Consider the following 16,040-nt stretch of genomic DNA (forward strand, 5'->3'; position numbering starts at 1 on the left):
TTTCACTAAACTCTGGGGGAGCCAGTGATGAAGAAATGATCCTTGTTGACATGCAGTATTGACACAGTAGCCACACAAACCACATTCAATATCTCTCTAAACCAGCTGCTCACTTGCTTTTGGGGGCAATGTAATTGTTTCTACCATGGTTTCATGAAGAATCCCCACCTTATTCCACCACCATTAATGGATTAGTTAATAAGTCTGTAGGTTTCTATTCCAGGCAGAGAGCAATCTGCAAATCAGAAGCTTCCCAAATAGACTGGAAATGGGTAGTTTCGGTGTACACATCCCCAGTCACCTTGCTTACAGCCCTCAGGTTTGAGAAATGTCATTCAATATTCCTTTCAAGAAACACACAAACCCCTAAACCTGACCTACCTCCCCACCGGCCCCTCTCCACACTGTCCCCATCCTTCAGTCACATGCTAAACTTGGAGAAACGTGGCCAGGAGAGAGCTAGACTATTTTGTGTGATGCAATACAGCCTGCTCAACTTTTGCATAGCAATTCAGCAAACACAGTTTTAAGCATTCAATTCTACTTCTACAGCTTCTTAAAATTCCCTGCAATATAATTATACTGATGGGAATGCAGAAAGATAATTGCTTTTAGAGGAAAGTTTCTCCTTTGTTCCATGTTCATCTGGCTTCCAGAAATGGAACAAGAGCCCTTGAACAGCAGAAATACGCATCCATGTGTCTCTAGTTATCATTTATTTACAAAGATAGACCTTGACAAATGTAATTTGTTCAATAAAATTAAAAGGATGCACGATAATTCACTTAGACAAAGAGACTTGAAAGGGGAACGTCATCGGCAGCAGTGCCGTCCATCATTCCAAACCATCAGCTGACTTTGAAGAAAGAGGCAGGTGTTCCCCTTTTGGAATGCGGCATTGAAATAGTATTAAGAAGGGGGAAAAGAGAGAGCAAGGAATTGGAGCAATTCTTTATTCAGGCAATAATTATACAAATTAGATCTATGAAAGCCAGAGAATGACTGTGCCTTGAACCCTCTCTGTGTGCATAGAACAATGGGGAAATTAATAATTAAATCTATTACATATGCTCATAATTCAATACAAAAGATACCTCAGTAGTTCAAACACTCCTGTATTTTCATTTGAATAAGGCTTTCACACATTCTCCTCATTATATATGTATTATATTTTAAATTTAACAGCTTATTTTGTTGCCTTTATGTTTGAATTAATAAGGGCACACTTTAATGCACTAATGGGGAATTGCATTAGCCGGCTTTGCAGACATAACTTTGAAAAATCTCCAGTTTCCCAAGGGTGAAATCAATTTGCCCCAGAACGTGTTGTCTCACAGACACATCTGGAATCTGGGAAGAATAGCTCCCCTCTACAAGCTTCTGATTTGGGCCTCTGTATCTGAAAGAGGATCCCCAGAGTCAAAACCTTTGCTGAATTGAACAGACCCAGCAAGATCAAATTCTGGATTTGGCAACCTCTTATCCAGCTACTAACATGGTTTCCATGCCTGGTCCACGTTATTTTTCCCGAGAGCAAAAATAATTTTCTTATGAAAAAGGAAGGGTTTATTTTGAATCCAATCATTCATTTTCTCTTTTTTGCTTCCTCACTCCTTCGCTCCCTCTGGCTCCCTTCATATCCCTATGTTTAACTCTTCATAAGACCTCTGAACCACAGAGAGCATCAAAGAAAGGGAAGTTAGAGAAGGAAAGAGAAAGAGAGAGAGAAAGGAAAGTATATCTTACGGTGGGTAATGCGGGGTCAGAGGGCGCCACGATCGCTGAGGTGTGAGGTGCCAGTTAGCAGCTCCAGAATTACTGGAGTTCCAGGACAGGGGGTACATTGGTTGGAATGGAGCACTGAGATCCAAGGGAGCAAAGTGAGCTTACAAAGCAGGGGCCCCAATTACCTAGAAAATGGAGTGACTCCACTGGGGGACTGAAGGTGAAGGATATAACCTATGCACGCATCGATCCCTCTGCAACTCAGAAAAGAGACAAAGGAGTCCATAGCTGAGAGACAGAAAGAGAGGAAGCCTAACCAAATGCTCCTATTTCGGTGGGAAGCGGCTGCCAGCACCCCCAGCCGCCTAAGCACGCGAGGAGGCACTTGCCGCTGCTGCCACCGCAGGATGACAAGGAGTTTTGTGCCTTCGGAGGAACGCCACTGATGCTAATTGCATTGCAGATTTCTAGCATCATTAGCAATTCTTAAAATTACATTTGCCCTGCTTAAGTTCTCTATTTCCAGCTTGGTACACGGAGCGGGCAGGTCTCTGAAGGGGATATGGGTTACAGAGAAATTCAATTGGACACACTGGCTTCAGGTGTGCAGGTGGAGGCTGGCCAGTGGGGATTCACAGACCGGGAAAAATGCTTGTTTGTCTTATTTTAAATGCTGATTGCCGGGAGAATAAACAAAACCTGCAGCTAAATGGGCCTTAAAGGAACGCTGGGAATTTTGGAAAGAAAAAAGCCTTACCGAATAACGGTTGGAACTAGCCCTGTGGGTCCTATGGTGACAAACACCATCCAAACACCCCAAGCGATGGTGTAACTTGCATTTGAAATAGTTGGTGCAGAAATAACCACTTCTCCTCTCTCCTTTTGTTTGTATTTAAAACAAATGAATAAAAACCAGATGAACCGATGCTTTTGTTTTGTTTGTTTGTTTCCTTAAAGAGAACATATTTGCTCATTAGGAAAGCCAGACAGCCAGTCCTAGAAACAAAAGCCCGAAGGCCACGTCTCTCTTTGCAAGGACACTTTCCCCCAACACTTCCTAGCTCAAGCGTCTCAGCACTGCTGAGAAGCAGAAGGGACGTCCAGAGAGCAGAGCAGAGGTCAGAACCTGCCTCTCCAAAGACTGTGGCTCCTGACACAGCGGCAGCGCTCTGTGCAACTGGGATTTCCATTGTGGAGTCAGTAAGGAGCCACCAATGCCGCAAGCTCAGGAGGTGGTCTCTACTCTGATCTAGCAACAGAAAGGGAGCCAGCTCCTGGGTGTTTTTCCCAAGTTATACCATGTAATTAAATTACTAAGCATATATATATATATATATATATATATATACACACACACACACACACACATATACATATACACACACACAAGTATATACACAAACACATACTTGCACGTACATACACACACAGAAATGTATGGTATATATACTGCTCCATGTATACACACACATAGAAGGAATGCATAGCTTTTGATTAAGCTGTCTTTTAATAGTAATTAAGCCAGTTTTAATGAAATACTGTTTAAGGCTGCTGGCAAGCAAAGGAGCCATGTTTTGCAAAGCATGAATAAATTGAATCATACGCACTAGAGGATGGCTAGCTGTATCAGTCACTTTTGTAGTATTTATTCATAAATCAGCTCAGTTTACAAACTCTTTCACCAGAAGCTAAGACATGGACTTGCTGCCACATGCAGGTCCATTCCAATGAGACTGTACAGCAATATTTGGTGTCCCAAAATATTTTTTGAAAGGGAGAGGCCTGTGTGAAATCCCCATGGTACACTCAAGGAAGGAACATGCCCCCAAGTTACACCACTTATCCTCAGTGGCATGGCTACATCAGGAATCCCTCTTCAAGAGTCCTAGGAGGGGGAAAAAAAAAAAAGCCAGTTACACTCGCCTTCTAGAAAGAAGAGGACATCATAGCCCATAAAACAGAGGAATACACTCATAATTCAGAGAAAGTTACTCCTAACCTCCAACAAGGTGGGGAAAGCAGGTACTTCTGGATGTGTAAATTCAGTTTGGTGAGAGACCAGAGCAATGGCTTCAGTTTGATCATGCTAACAGCTATCATATTTTTAGCCTTCCTTATCTGCCCAGAGAGCACCTCACATACATATTAGTTCATAATCTTCGCCACAACCCTATGAGGTAGGCAGTAGTATTCCCATTTTACAGAACAGGAAACCGAAGCTCAGGAAGTGAAGCAACTTACCCACGATCCCAGAGCTCTCAGACCCAGAGGCAGAATTCAGACATGGCAAGACCCACAAACACGGGGCCCTGATTCTTGTAACCCTTCCTGGTCTTCCCTTTCCCTTTTTCTTCTGCCAACTCTTTGCGCTCTGTCTAGCGTTGATTTGGCCTCACAGCTGAAGCTTAACGTATTGAAATGTCCATCAACTTGCCAGGTCTGCACTCCTAGAACATAGTACGTACTAGTAAAAAGGCAACATCTGGGGAGAAAGAAGGAAAGGAAGGGAGGGAGGGAGGAAGGGAGGGAGGAAAGAAAGAAAGCAAGGAAAGAAAAGAAAGAGAGAGAGAAAGAAAAAAAGAAAGAGAGAGAGAGAGAAAGAAAGAAAGAAAGAAAGAGAAAAAGAAAGAAAGGAAAGAAGGAAGGAAGGAAGAAAAAGAAAGAGAGAAAGAAAGAAAGGGAAGGGAAAGGAAAGGAAAGAAGAAAAGAAAAAAAGAAAAGAAAAGCAACTGCCCTTATGTCAAATCACTTCCAGGTCTGACTGCCCTAGTAAACAGGAAAAGAAGGATACCTGAAGTGTGCTTCCCGCCCTGAGAAGGAAGGAAAGGGACCAAAGTTGGCTTAATTCCAGATTCTCCAGAATCGGGGAGTGCAGGGACACCTTGGTGTGGGGAGAAACCCAGGATCCGGCCTAGATCAGTGTCCCGCGGGGTCAGGACCCGTGAGGGGTCCTTGGAGGAAGGGGCCCGAGAACTGGAGAAGCGAGAGGGAGCTGGGACCACGAGAGAACGCAGTGGGGCCGGGAAGCCATTTGTCTGGATGGGGCAGAGGAAACGGGCGGGGAGTAAAGGGCGATGCGGACAGGGACGTGAGAGGACACCAACTGACTTTGAAGCGAGGCAGCCTGCGCTTCGAGAGGCAACCGGGCATCTGTACGGGATCCCGGAGAGGAACGGAAAAGCGGAAGCGGGCCTGGGGCTGCGGCGGCCGCGCCCGGGCCCTGCTGCCCGCCCGCCTGCAGGGGGCGCTCGCGGCGGCAGGGCGGGAGGAGACGCGGGTCCGGACGCACCCGGCGGCGGGAGGGCCTCGTGACACCTTCGCCGGGCACGGAGCCTCCCTCCCGCTCCACAGCCCCCACGGCAACCTCTCTAGGCCGATTCGGAGGCGCCCGTCAGGCAAGCGTAATTGGTATCGCGTCTGCAGCCTTTTAAAAATAGGAAGACGGGGAGGTATATTTAGCGCCCCCGAACCCTCGTGACGATGCCACTCAAAGCAAATGAACCGTTAATAACGTGGAAGCGGGGCGGGGTGGCGACGGAGGAGCCACACACAAGCGTAGCCCCTGTGGTGTTTAAAACGCTGAATTGGAGAATCCTAACACCAGAGGGAGCATGACTCCCATCGCCGGGCAGGGCGACAGCAGGCCCTCCCCCCGAGAGAAGTCGTCCTTTTGATGAGAGGACAGTGTGGCGAGGGGTGGCCAGCCGAAAGGAGCCCTGACCCTGCGTGGAAAGCCCGAGAGTTCCGCGGCGCCAAGGCCCGTCCTCCCCGGCCGCGCCTCCGGCCGCGAGGATGTTCCTTTGGCGCCACCTAGTGTCTGAGGCGGAGACAACGCCCTGGCGAGGGCTGCAAGGACAGACTGCCTCCAGTCCTGGGACCTCAGACCTTGTCATCCTGTGAGCCAGTATACCCTGGGGCGGAGCAAAAAGTCTCCCAAGACCCCTGTTCCCGCTGCTACCAAAACTAAATAGAAAGTTTGCCAGAATGAGTGGAATAAATGACGCTCCTTCTCGATGAGACATCCATGAGGTGATGTCTGGTTTTTCCTAAATACAATGGCAAGTCGATTATTCATTCATCCCGAAAAATATATAGATGCTGTCATCGTATAAACATGAGTCCGGAGCAGAACTGAGCCTCAGACTATCCGGAGGGCCTGCCTCTGAGAAACACTGAATTGGGGATTCAGGTGGGACAGAGATGAATTTTTACTTTTTATTTAATAGTAAATTGAAGACCTCCAGAGAGAAAGATCCTGCAGTGTAATGTAAACAAGAGAGATCTGGGTTCCAGGATACTAGAGTTCTGACATTGGCTCTGCCCCCAGTTATCTGTGTGACCTTGACCAGGGGCAACCAGTTTTTACCTCTCACAACATTGCTGTGAGGTGCAAATTGTTATCTCCACATGATAGATGAGGCAATAGGGGCTCCAGGAGGTTACCCAAGGTCAGAGAGCAGGTCAGTGTCAAAGCCAGGCTTCAAACCCAGGTCTGTCCAACTCTAAAGAGCACTTCCCTTCACCCAAGACATTGAATCCCTCTGTGCTTTGGCTTCCCTGTCTGCAGTATGAAGGGGCTGTACCAAGTGGTCACTGGGTCCCTTCCACAATCAGCAAATTCTGATCTAAGGTCTCTCTAGTCCCTTAAAACCCACTTTTAGTGCTCACAAACCCTGTGGTGATAACAAAAAGGCCTCTAAAAGGGATTCATCCACCTATAAAAACCATTGGGTTTTATTTTCCATTATGGGCAAGAGAACACCAAAACAGACGTGTTGCAACATCAAACCTCCTTTGAAATTTAGCGTGGTGGGGAAAGCAGAGAAAATCTGCGGGGGCTGGAGTGACAACTTATGGGTCTGTGGGCAGAAACCAGACCTGCAGGGCCCGGCTTATCTCTTGAGCCACTGGCCTCCCAGGGGATAATTGCCTTCTGATCACTATTTAGACTTGATAAATACATGAAATCGGGCAGCAAACAGTTTATCTGGCTACCAGTTCAGATCTGGACAGAACTAGATTAAGGAGCCAGGCACATTTGCAATAACCTCAAAGATAAACCCTTCCTATCTGAGGCAGTTTATCTCCTCCTCAAGGGTTGTGTTGCCCAGTAACGGCCACCTCCAAAAGAACAAAGGGAGAGTCACACCAAAGGGCTCCAAGTCAGCTTTGAACCCCCTCCTCCCACTGACACCCTCGGGAGCCTGAGAGCCAGCGGGTGGGACCCTGCCCTTGTCTGGAAAGTCTGGGGGAAACATGGCGAAGTAGCCACCCCAAAGCCAAGGCCCTCTGACTCCGAGGTCAAAGTTTCCTTCATAGGCTCTTCCCCTACCTCAGAGGGGCAAGCTAAAGGAATTTCACATGTCCTCAGCAAAGATAAGACCAGGAACTGCAGCTTGGATCTTGGACCCTACTGGGCCACAAACTTACCATGTGACCAACGGCACGTTCAGACTTCTCTGGATCTATTTCCTCAACTCTAAACTCAGGGTTTAAAGCTAAATAATCTCTAAGACCCTGTTGAGCCATTTCATGGACCAGAATCAAACTAGCAGGTACCCTTTAGGGTTTCAGAGGCCGCAAGCTTCACTGAAGTACCATCTCCCTCACTTACCTTCTTCCTCAGTTCCCTTCCCAGCCTAAACTCCTCTCATTTCCCGCCATTCCTCTCCCATTCCCCAGTCACATCCCTCCATCCTCAAGCTCCTTCTGATTGGCTCTGCCAGGCAGCTGAGGAACACTTTCCAGGGTTGCAGACACAACGTTTATTTTGCATCTGTCATCAAGAAGTGAGGCCACCCATTGCCCATTCCCTCCTCCCACTCTCCTACCTTCCTACCAGCAGACCCTTCGGCTTCCACAATACTCTGTTGGGGGGTGGCAGGAGTCCTCCTCAAACACGATCACTTGGGGTCAGATACTGAGCCAGCCCCACCCTCAGACTTACCTCTCTCCCTCACACCCAGCCCTGAAGCAGAGGCTCCCATTAGGAAAGCAATGGGCTCAGTGGGGCAGCAACCCAAAGTCTCTGTCACCTGCCCTGAAGTCCTGGCCTGACACCATCTCTTTAAAAAAAAGAAAAAAAAAATCCTGCAGGGACCTCTTGTGGACCCATAATTGAGCTATATTCCAGGAAAGAACTTGTATAAGAAAGGAATAAAGCATTGTTTTCCCAAGAGCCTTTTCTCCCTAATCTTGCACCTTATTTTCCCAGTTGTTGTAGGAGAGGGCAGGGTAAGAGTAGGGTCAGTCCTCTGCATCCACAGATTCAAACAACCATGGATCGAAAACATTTGGAAAACAAATTCCAGAAAGTTCTGAAAAGCAAAACTTGAATTTGCCCCACTCCAACAACTATTTACACAGCATTTGTGTTGTACCAGGTATAAGTAATCTAGAGATGACTCAAATTATATGGGAAGATGTGTGTAGGCTATATGCAAATTCTACTCCATTTCATATGAGACTTGAGCATCCGAGGACTTGGGTATCCACAGGGGAGTCCTGGAACCAATCCCCCAGGATACTGAGGGACGATTGTACTGCCTTTTTCTGGAAAGAGAAATCCCAGAGGGTTGAGATAATTCCTTTGCAGTGACAGCATGATCTTCTTCTCTCAGAGTTCCCCACTGTGCTGACCTTACAATAAGCATTTATTAGGTGCTAGGTAATGAGTGGATGCAACGTTCTGATGGATTTACTCAGTATAGAGGATTACAAAACTAGATGCCAGCAAAAGCTAACCACGCCACCCCACCATTCAGGCCATCCCCACAGCCCTCCACCTCCCTGTCTGCCCAGCCTCACACCAAAGTGATGGGAGGAAGTTAGGATGTGCCCTCTAAGGAAGCCGCTTTCCTGCCCTCCAGGGCCAGTGTGCTGCCCTGGTGCCTCTGTTCTCTGCTTTCCCTCTGAGCAATGATTCATGGCAGATATTAGGGAGGAAACAGCATCCTTCAATTCTTTCTACCATTTCTCTTATCTTCAGAGCGTTCTTATTAAGCAGTATCTTCAAACTTATTTGTGTGATGTCATGCTAGGAAGAGTGTTGTCAACATGCCACTTTCTATGAGCACGGAATTCAGTATAAATAAGAGCCAAATAAATGCCACATAGTCTGCCTGCAGACTCTTCTCTATGCATGACTGGAAGCCTGGATATCCACAGACAGAGACAGTGAACCCCTAAAGGTAATCAGATAACGGCAACTTTTGCTTCCTGAGCAGCTGAAGAGCTCCCCTTTCCCCTCCTCCTCTGGAGTGATGAATCCAGGGAGGCCAGCTGCTCCCTGGAGCATAACCTCAGCAAGCTCTCAGAAGCCAGCTCAGAGGTGGGGACACAAACTCACGGGGTCGGGGGGTGGGGGCTGCCCATTGCCACAGAGCCAAGTCATTACCCTCCACTTCACGTTTCTGTAAGTTGCTTTTTGAATGTTGTAAAAGACACATATATGTCTTTTAAGCCTGTTTTCATATTGAACACGAATGGGCACGAGGAAATGGGGAAGGGGAAGAAACTAGCCTTGGGGCACATCAAGTGCCAAGCACAGTGCTGGGAACTTGGCATTCTGCCCAGGCCCTCCAACCTTGGTCAATGGGGATAGGGAATGGGCATCTCCTCTTCTTTCATATTTGAATAAGTGCTCATATTTGAAAATGGGTTGAACCACAAGCTCGTATGGTGGGGAGCCTGCACAGGATCTCCACGTCTTCTCTGAGGGCATCCCTTTCTTCTGGTCTAGACCTCTCTTCACCCTCCATTATTTTCATCACGCATTCCCTTTGCCTGCAGGGCCTTCCCACTCTCCACATCCTTGTTCTCAACCCCCTTCCACTTTTTAAGACTCGTTTAGACATCATCCTCAAGAAAGCTTCCCTAATTCTCTCCTGCCTGATTCAATCTGGTTGGGCAGCCATATGCATAGGCCACTTGGACCACAGTTGTCACCACTGTGTTGTAATACTCTGCTTGTTTTTCTCTTCCCCAGGTTACTGTGAGCTAAGACAGAGTCTGGTTCATGTTTGCATCCCTAGCATCTGCTGGTTGAATTCTAGACTACCTTGTGCCCAAATCACCCCCCTGTATTCTAAGAAAAAGATTCCTCCCTGGAAGAAGACATGTCCATCCCTCCTACCCACCCCACAGTACACTATCAAGCAAGGCTAAACCAGTGTATGACTCCCTTGTTCAAATCAGAAAAAGACGCTCCTTCCTCCTAGTGAACACAGCCCTACAACAAGGGGCGAAGATTGGCAAGAACATGAGCTGGATCTCGGTCCCCTCGGCCCCTGTCTCCAGGCAACCTGGACAACTGTATTGGGCAGCCCTGGTTGAGTCCATCACTCAACCATGAGCATAGTGACCACTTCCCCTGACCTCTGGCTCAGGTTCCAAGACACCCAGGCTGCCTTTCTACTCTGCTTTCCACCACTTCCCACCTAACCACAGCTGCTAGTGAAGTGAATAGTGTGTGTCCAAAGTCCCGACACCCCATGAAACCCAAACACAGAACCCCTGAGGGTCGCCCAAGAGGTCCTCCTTCTTCTATGCCCGTTGCCAGCCTCTGTTTGGGCCTGGCCACGTGGGCTCCTTTACTTGGCTGGTTTGCAGCCTTTGGAGAATGAAAGTACTCGGATAGTTTATATGTGTTACTTATCATTAAACCTCCCCTTCAGGGTTTCTTACCACCTTTGGTTTGTGTCTCAATCTGGAGTAAATTTAAGCAAAAATTTAGGATTCCATGTTTCCTTGCTCTAATTAATAATTCATAATAAAAATTTAATCAAGGCATAAGCTTTTGTGGAAGGTTATAAAACACTTTTATTTGCCCTGGAGATCAGAATGACCACTTTCTAAATCTGCACGATGACTTTTCCCCCAAATGAGGAAATTTTACTCTCAATTGTAAATTTCAGCTGTTTGCCATATGTAACCACAGAGAATCTGTTTATTGACTTAGTATATTAGAAGTAGTTAGGCAGGAAGAAAAATAAACCAAACCCCAGGCGGGAGAAAGTGTGGGGAAGGAAGGAAGGGCCGGAGTTAGAGTGGAGCCTCGGAGAATCACAAGGAGAAACAAAGAGCCGAACTCACCTCCCGAAGGAGAGGAGGGGAGAGTAACAGACTGGGAGACAAAGGAATCGGTGCCTTGTGACAAAGGAATCACAAGCTATTCAAGATCTTTGGAGAAATAAGCAGAGAATGTGATGGGAAAATGGGGCAGTGAAGGGATATCAGACACTGGAAGGGCCCCAGGGGACGGAGTCTTGCTTGTTAAAGTCTATAATACGGGACAGGTTTCCACCCACCTGGAATTGGAAAAAAAAAATTCTTGCTTAGTGTCAGAGGGAGGGTCTGGGCAAGAGGACCTCAAACCCCCATCTGTGGACAAAGTCAAACCATTAGGAAAGCAACTTAAAAATACAGATTCCTTGGCTTCCACATTAAATACCTTTCAAAGCTCTGCATGTGCAACCAGGTTTGGGAACCAGTAGTCCAGAGACATTTCAAGCATCAGCGCTAAGTCTGAGATTTTAAAAAAATTAGGTTGAGAGAGGAAGGACAAAATTGATGCACAAGAGCTGGGTACCATCTGAGGATTCAGGTGATTATGTATCCTGAATGATCAGTTCTCCAGAAGAATTATTATAATAATAACAAGTTAATAAGGGTGTGGTTACCCCCTTTAATCTGACAACAATCCAGAGAGAAGGGAATTACAGTCCCCAGTTCACAGAGGAGGAGATAAATTCTCAGAGAGGTGAAGTGACTGGGCATACTGCTGGTGAGTGCTGGGGATGGGTCTGGGGGTCTTCTGACTACAGATTCCCCGCCTCAACCCTTATAGTCTGTGTAGATCGGTCCTGCTTACGGCCTGCGTGGATCACCTCCTTGAAGTTAGACAATGTATGAGGAGGTTTGAAGGTGGTGAAGGTTATAAGGAGAAGCCCTGTGGACTCCAACCAGCACTGGCTCAGGTTTATGAGAACAGCCCAGGATAAGCCAAAAGAAATGGACTCCTCAGAGCCTAATGGCCATCAACAAATTTCTCATGTGGAAACATAACGCCAAGAAAAATAACTCAGATCCTAGCTTGGTAGCATTTGCTTTAAATAAGAAGGCTTGGTCTTCCTTCCTTCAAGCTATACCCCTCACCTCCAACCCCGGCCTCAACCCCCTTCCTCTGCACTCTGGTCAGAATGGCTAGCCCACACCAGCATGTAAAGCACACACTTTTGAGAGAGGGTGTTAAGTGGACTCCCTGAGGGAGGGAGGTATTGCAAGTGTTTGTACATCTGGTTGTAAGAAAAGTTCATGGGCTTCTAAACCATGGCCTGAATGTGCTGACCTCAGAGTGGAGGAAGTCATCACGGAAGAGACCAGCAGTGGCCTACGAGCTCCCCGAGGCTGTGGCACCATGTGCATCCTAGCAAAGATGGACCCGGCCACACGGATCGGCATCCTGCTGGCCTGGAGACCCCACTTCACTGAGTTCGCGGCCTGATCCCCTAAATCCCTCCATTGCCTACTTGTGGGCATTTTTAAATGTGCACCCTTCCTTGTTACAAAGGGTGCTGGAGACATTTACAGCAGAAACATCTATATGATAGACCACAGGTTAGAAACAAAAAGAAAATGGAATAAAAGACGTGACTACAGCAAAAATCCCAATCATATACACTTATTTTGGATCAGGCCTAGATTTGGCCTTATTTTCTAGCTGCCATGGACAAACAAAATGTTGAGGGTGGGCATGGGGAGGACATAATGTGTTTGAGAATCCAGTGACCGTAAGAAGAAAAAAACAAACCAGGCCTGTGAAATAAGCCAGTCACAAGAGGACAAATACTACAGTCCCCTCCATACGAATGAGTTCCGTTCTGAGAGTGCCTTCATAAGTCCAATTTGTTTGTCAGTCCAACAAAGTTAGCCTAGGTACCCAAGGAACACAATTGGCTATATAGTACTGTACTGTAATAGGTTTATAATACTTTTCACACAAATAATACATAAAAAGCAGGCAAACAAAAAATAAAGAAAACATTTTTAATCTTACAGTATAGGACCTTGAAAAGTACAGTGGCACAGTACAGCAGCTGGCATACAGGGGCTGGCATGCACGTTTGCACCTTTGAAAGTTTGCAACTTGCAGGTTTGTACGTAGGGGTTTACTGTATATGATGCATTTATGAGATACCTGGAGTAGTCAGATTCATCAAGATAGAAAGTAGAATGGTGGTTTCCAGAGGCTGGGGGAGAAGGAAATGGAGAGTTAACATTTAATGGGTACAGGGTTTCAGTTTGGGAGGATGAAAAGCGCTCAGCAGATGGACAGTGGTGATGGTTGCATAATATGCTGAGCGTACTTAATGCCACTGAACTGTAAACATAAAAATGGTTAAGATGGTAAATTCTATGTTACGTGTATTTTACCACAATTTAAAAATTTTAAACTTAAAAATGAAAAAAAAAACAAAATACAACCAGGCCCTCAGGAGAACCTAAACTACTTCTGGTACTAAGATCAGGAAGAAGTTTCTCCACAGAGAGTCACCAACGGAGACTCTAAGGTTGTAAGTGACAGCCTCACAGCACACTAACAGTAGATACATTTCCCAGCCTTCAGTGTTGGTTGACAGCTTGACACTAAAATGCAGCTGGGTGAAACCATACAGTAGGGTCAGAGGGATGGCACACAGTCCACACAAGCGCAGTGTTTGGCTTACAGAGGCCGGAGAAGCTGTGGCACACGTGGCTGTGGGACAGCATCTTGCCTGCCCTCCTGCACGGTTCCAACGTGGGGGGGCGGGGGGTGGTGCTGTGGCAGCACCACTGTTGCCTAGGTTAAATGAGATTTGCAAATAATGCCACTTGACCACCCACTTGAGTTAACACTGTTGTGAGGCTGGTGTCCCTGGGGTTCTCCAGCTGTCAAGGCTGAACTCTGCCCTTAACTCAGCATCCATGCCCGGAGGCTGCAGGAAAGCCAGTCTTCAGTGTGTCTTTCCCAAGCCAGGTAAATCCCCCAGAAATACGTCCACGTTCTAGAGTGCAGGCCTGTTTGTCGCTTGTCATGTTGCCCTGCGTTGTGTTCCATCCCCTCTCAGTCCTTCTGGATCCCCCAGAGCATAAACGCAGGCCCCTCCCCTACACCAGAACGTAATCAAGACCAACCTATCACAGTGATCAAGATTTTCTGAACGCTTAAAGATAGCACAAAATAGAAAAAAAAGCTTAAACCCTGGAGGTAGGGAGTCTGAGCTATCTTTGACCTTATCCCTAACTTGCCCCCAAGTTTCAGGGTCCGCCTGCTTTCCCTTCAATTAAATGCTATGTCTGTGTCTCCTTTACCTAGAACCTAAATTCCCCAGTTCCTTTCAGGGTCTAACGAGAAACAGAAGCATCTCAGGCTGGCCTCCAAGTCAATGCCATAATAATCTCAGAGATGCAACTCTGCATATGGAGGAGACAACTCGTCACGGTATTTTACAGAGCCACCGAGTTCCTCTATATCTCAAATATCTTCATTCCAAATAGGTTTCACTTGAACATGATCAAATGCCCATCAAAGCATTTCCTCCAAATTAAAGTGCTATTTCCCTCAAAGATGAATCATAGAGTTGCAATGAGTATGTCCCCATTTCTAGGTATCATGTTTCCAAAATTGTGGGGTGCCATCTAAGTTCCAGCAACACCCTCACCCCACTTCCACTGCAGTGGAGGAGAAGGGGCCCAGCCTAATTCCTTCTCCCCACTCCTTCTGGCAGTGGGTAGGATTGCTTTCAATGTTTGTGGCTTGGTAATTTTTGGACTCATTTGCAAAGCAAATGCAGACTATTACAATGAAGGTTCAGTGATACGGGGCACTAGCTGAGGTCTTCGTTTGTTTTGTTTGAAAACCACAGTCTTGCTCTACAAGATCTAGCAAGAGGGCCGATAGATTTTAATCTCTGTATTCTACTCCTCTCAGTGAGGCTTCGATGCATGTGTCCTAATGGACGGGACCATTGAGATGGGGTGGTGGGTTGGTGGCAGCTGAGTGTCAGTGCCAATAGGGACAGGCCAGGCTGGAAAGTTGGCCTGGCCTGGGCCCTGGTCTCTGCGCTGGTGTTATTGGTCATGGTCCCCTACAAGGAGGCTTTGGGCTCTGATTCTTCTTAGAAATGCAGTGTAGAGTGTTTGGTCAACTTCAAAGCCCCATGCAACTTCCTCAGATCTGTATTTCAGACACAACCCAAGTCTGATCCAAATGTGGAGGTTGGGGGCAGGGAGGGGCACTGCTGTGTTCAACTTAGTTTGCTCTTGGCAAAACAGATCTTCCCAAGTCTCATGGGGGAAAATGCAGCTTAGACAGACATAAACAGGCTCTGAGGCCCTTTGGACATCAAATAACACTAGCAAAACAACGTTTAGATGAGCTAAGTGTAAATCAATCAGAAACATATGGACTACATTTCCCTGAAAATACACAGGGGTTTACAAATTACAGGCGCAGGGGGTTGGCGAAATGCAGTTCAGGTTTTGCCAAACCTAAAGTGTTTGGAGAAGATTTAAAGAAAGTAGACTGACCCCAAATGCCTTCAACTCTGCTCATCCCTGACACAGATAATATCCCACACAACCACAAGCATTTAAGTGCATGGGTTTTAAGAGATTTATATGTTGAATAAACTTAACTACTCACAACAAGCTGAGATTCTTTTCCAAATGAAAAGAAAGCTGAAACTGCCCAGTGACCCGCTCACAAAAGGGAGAAAACATCTACATTTTGAGTTGGGCTAAGGAGATATACCTACACTTTTATATTAGCAACAAAATGGAATAGTCCACGCTTTATGACCTATACTTGCATATTCATGGAGCACAGGCTCTGCTTTTCCCCAGCATCGGTCTGTCTTTGCACAACTAGTGGTATGTGTCCATTTGCTGTGTCGGTGGACAATGTATTGATAAATACACTAGTACTTCCATTGCATGGTGACTCTCCCACACGTGGCAGTGGGCCCGGAGGCACTGCTGTCTCCAAGGAAGGCTGTCCCAGTGGAACCAGGGCACCCAAGATCCAAAGGTTTAGGTTTTAAGATTCAAACGTGAAGCTATAAAAGATTTGGTGGACTCTGCCCTCAGATGAGATCAAATCCCCAGACTGGATGGAAGACAAGGAGAGCTGACGGAATATAAGAAGACTCTGGGCTTCCTAGGTGGCACAGTGGTTAAGAATCTGCCTGCCAATGCAGGGGACACGGGTTCAAGCCCTGCTCTAGGATTCCACATGCTATGGAGTAACTAAGCCCATGCAACTAAGCCTGTGCTTT

The 16,040-nt window shown here is 46.8% G+C and overlaps 1 long non-coding RNA gene across 1 annotated transcript; it reads right to left on the reverse strand.

The window, feature by feature from the left end:
• Window positions 1-3,338: 3,338 nt before the first annotated feature.
• On the reverse strand, window positions 3,339-4,891 carry LOC130845953 (uncharacterized). The gene is made up of 3 exons (XR_009051488.1): window positions 4,834-4,891; window positions 3,967-4,172; window positions 3,339-3,610 (listed from the first exon to the last, which is right to left on the reverse strand). It is a non-coding gene; the product is annotated as an uncharacterized LOC130845953 (long non-coding RNA).
• Between the last annotated feature and the right edge of the window lie 11,149 nt (window positions 4,892-16,040).

The sequence above is a fragment of the Hippopotamus amphibius genome, chromosome 1, assembly GCF_030028045.1.
Source record: "Hippopotamus amphibius kiboko isolate mHipAmp2 chromosome 1, mHipAmp2.hap2, whole genome shotgun sequence".
Classification (NCBI taxonomy): Eukaryota; Metazoa; Chordata; class Mammalia; order Artiodactyla; family Hippopotamidae; genus Hippopotamus; species Hippopotamus amphibius.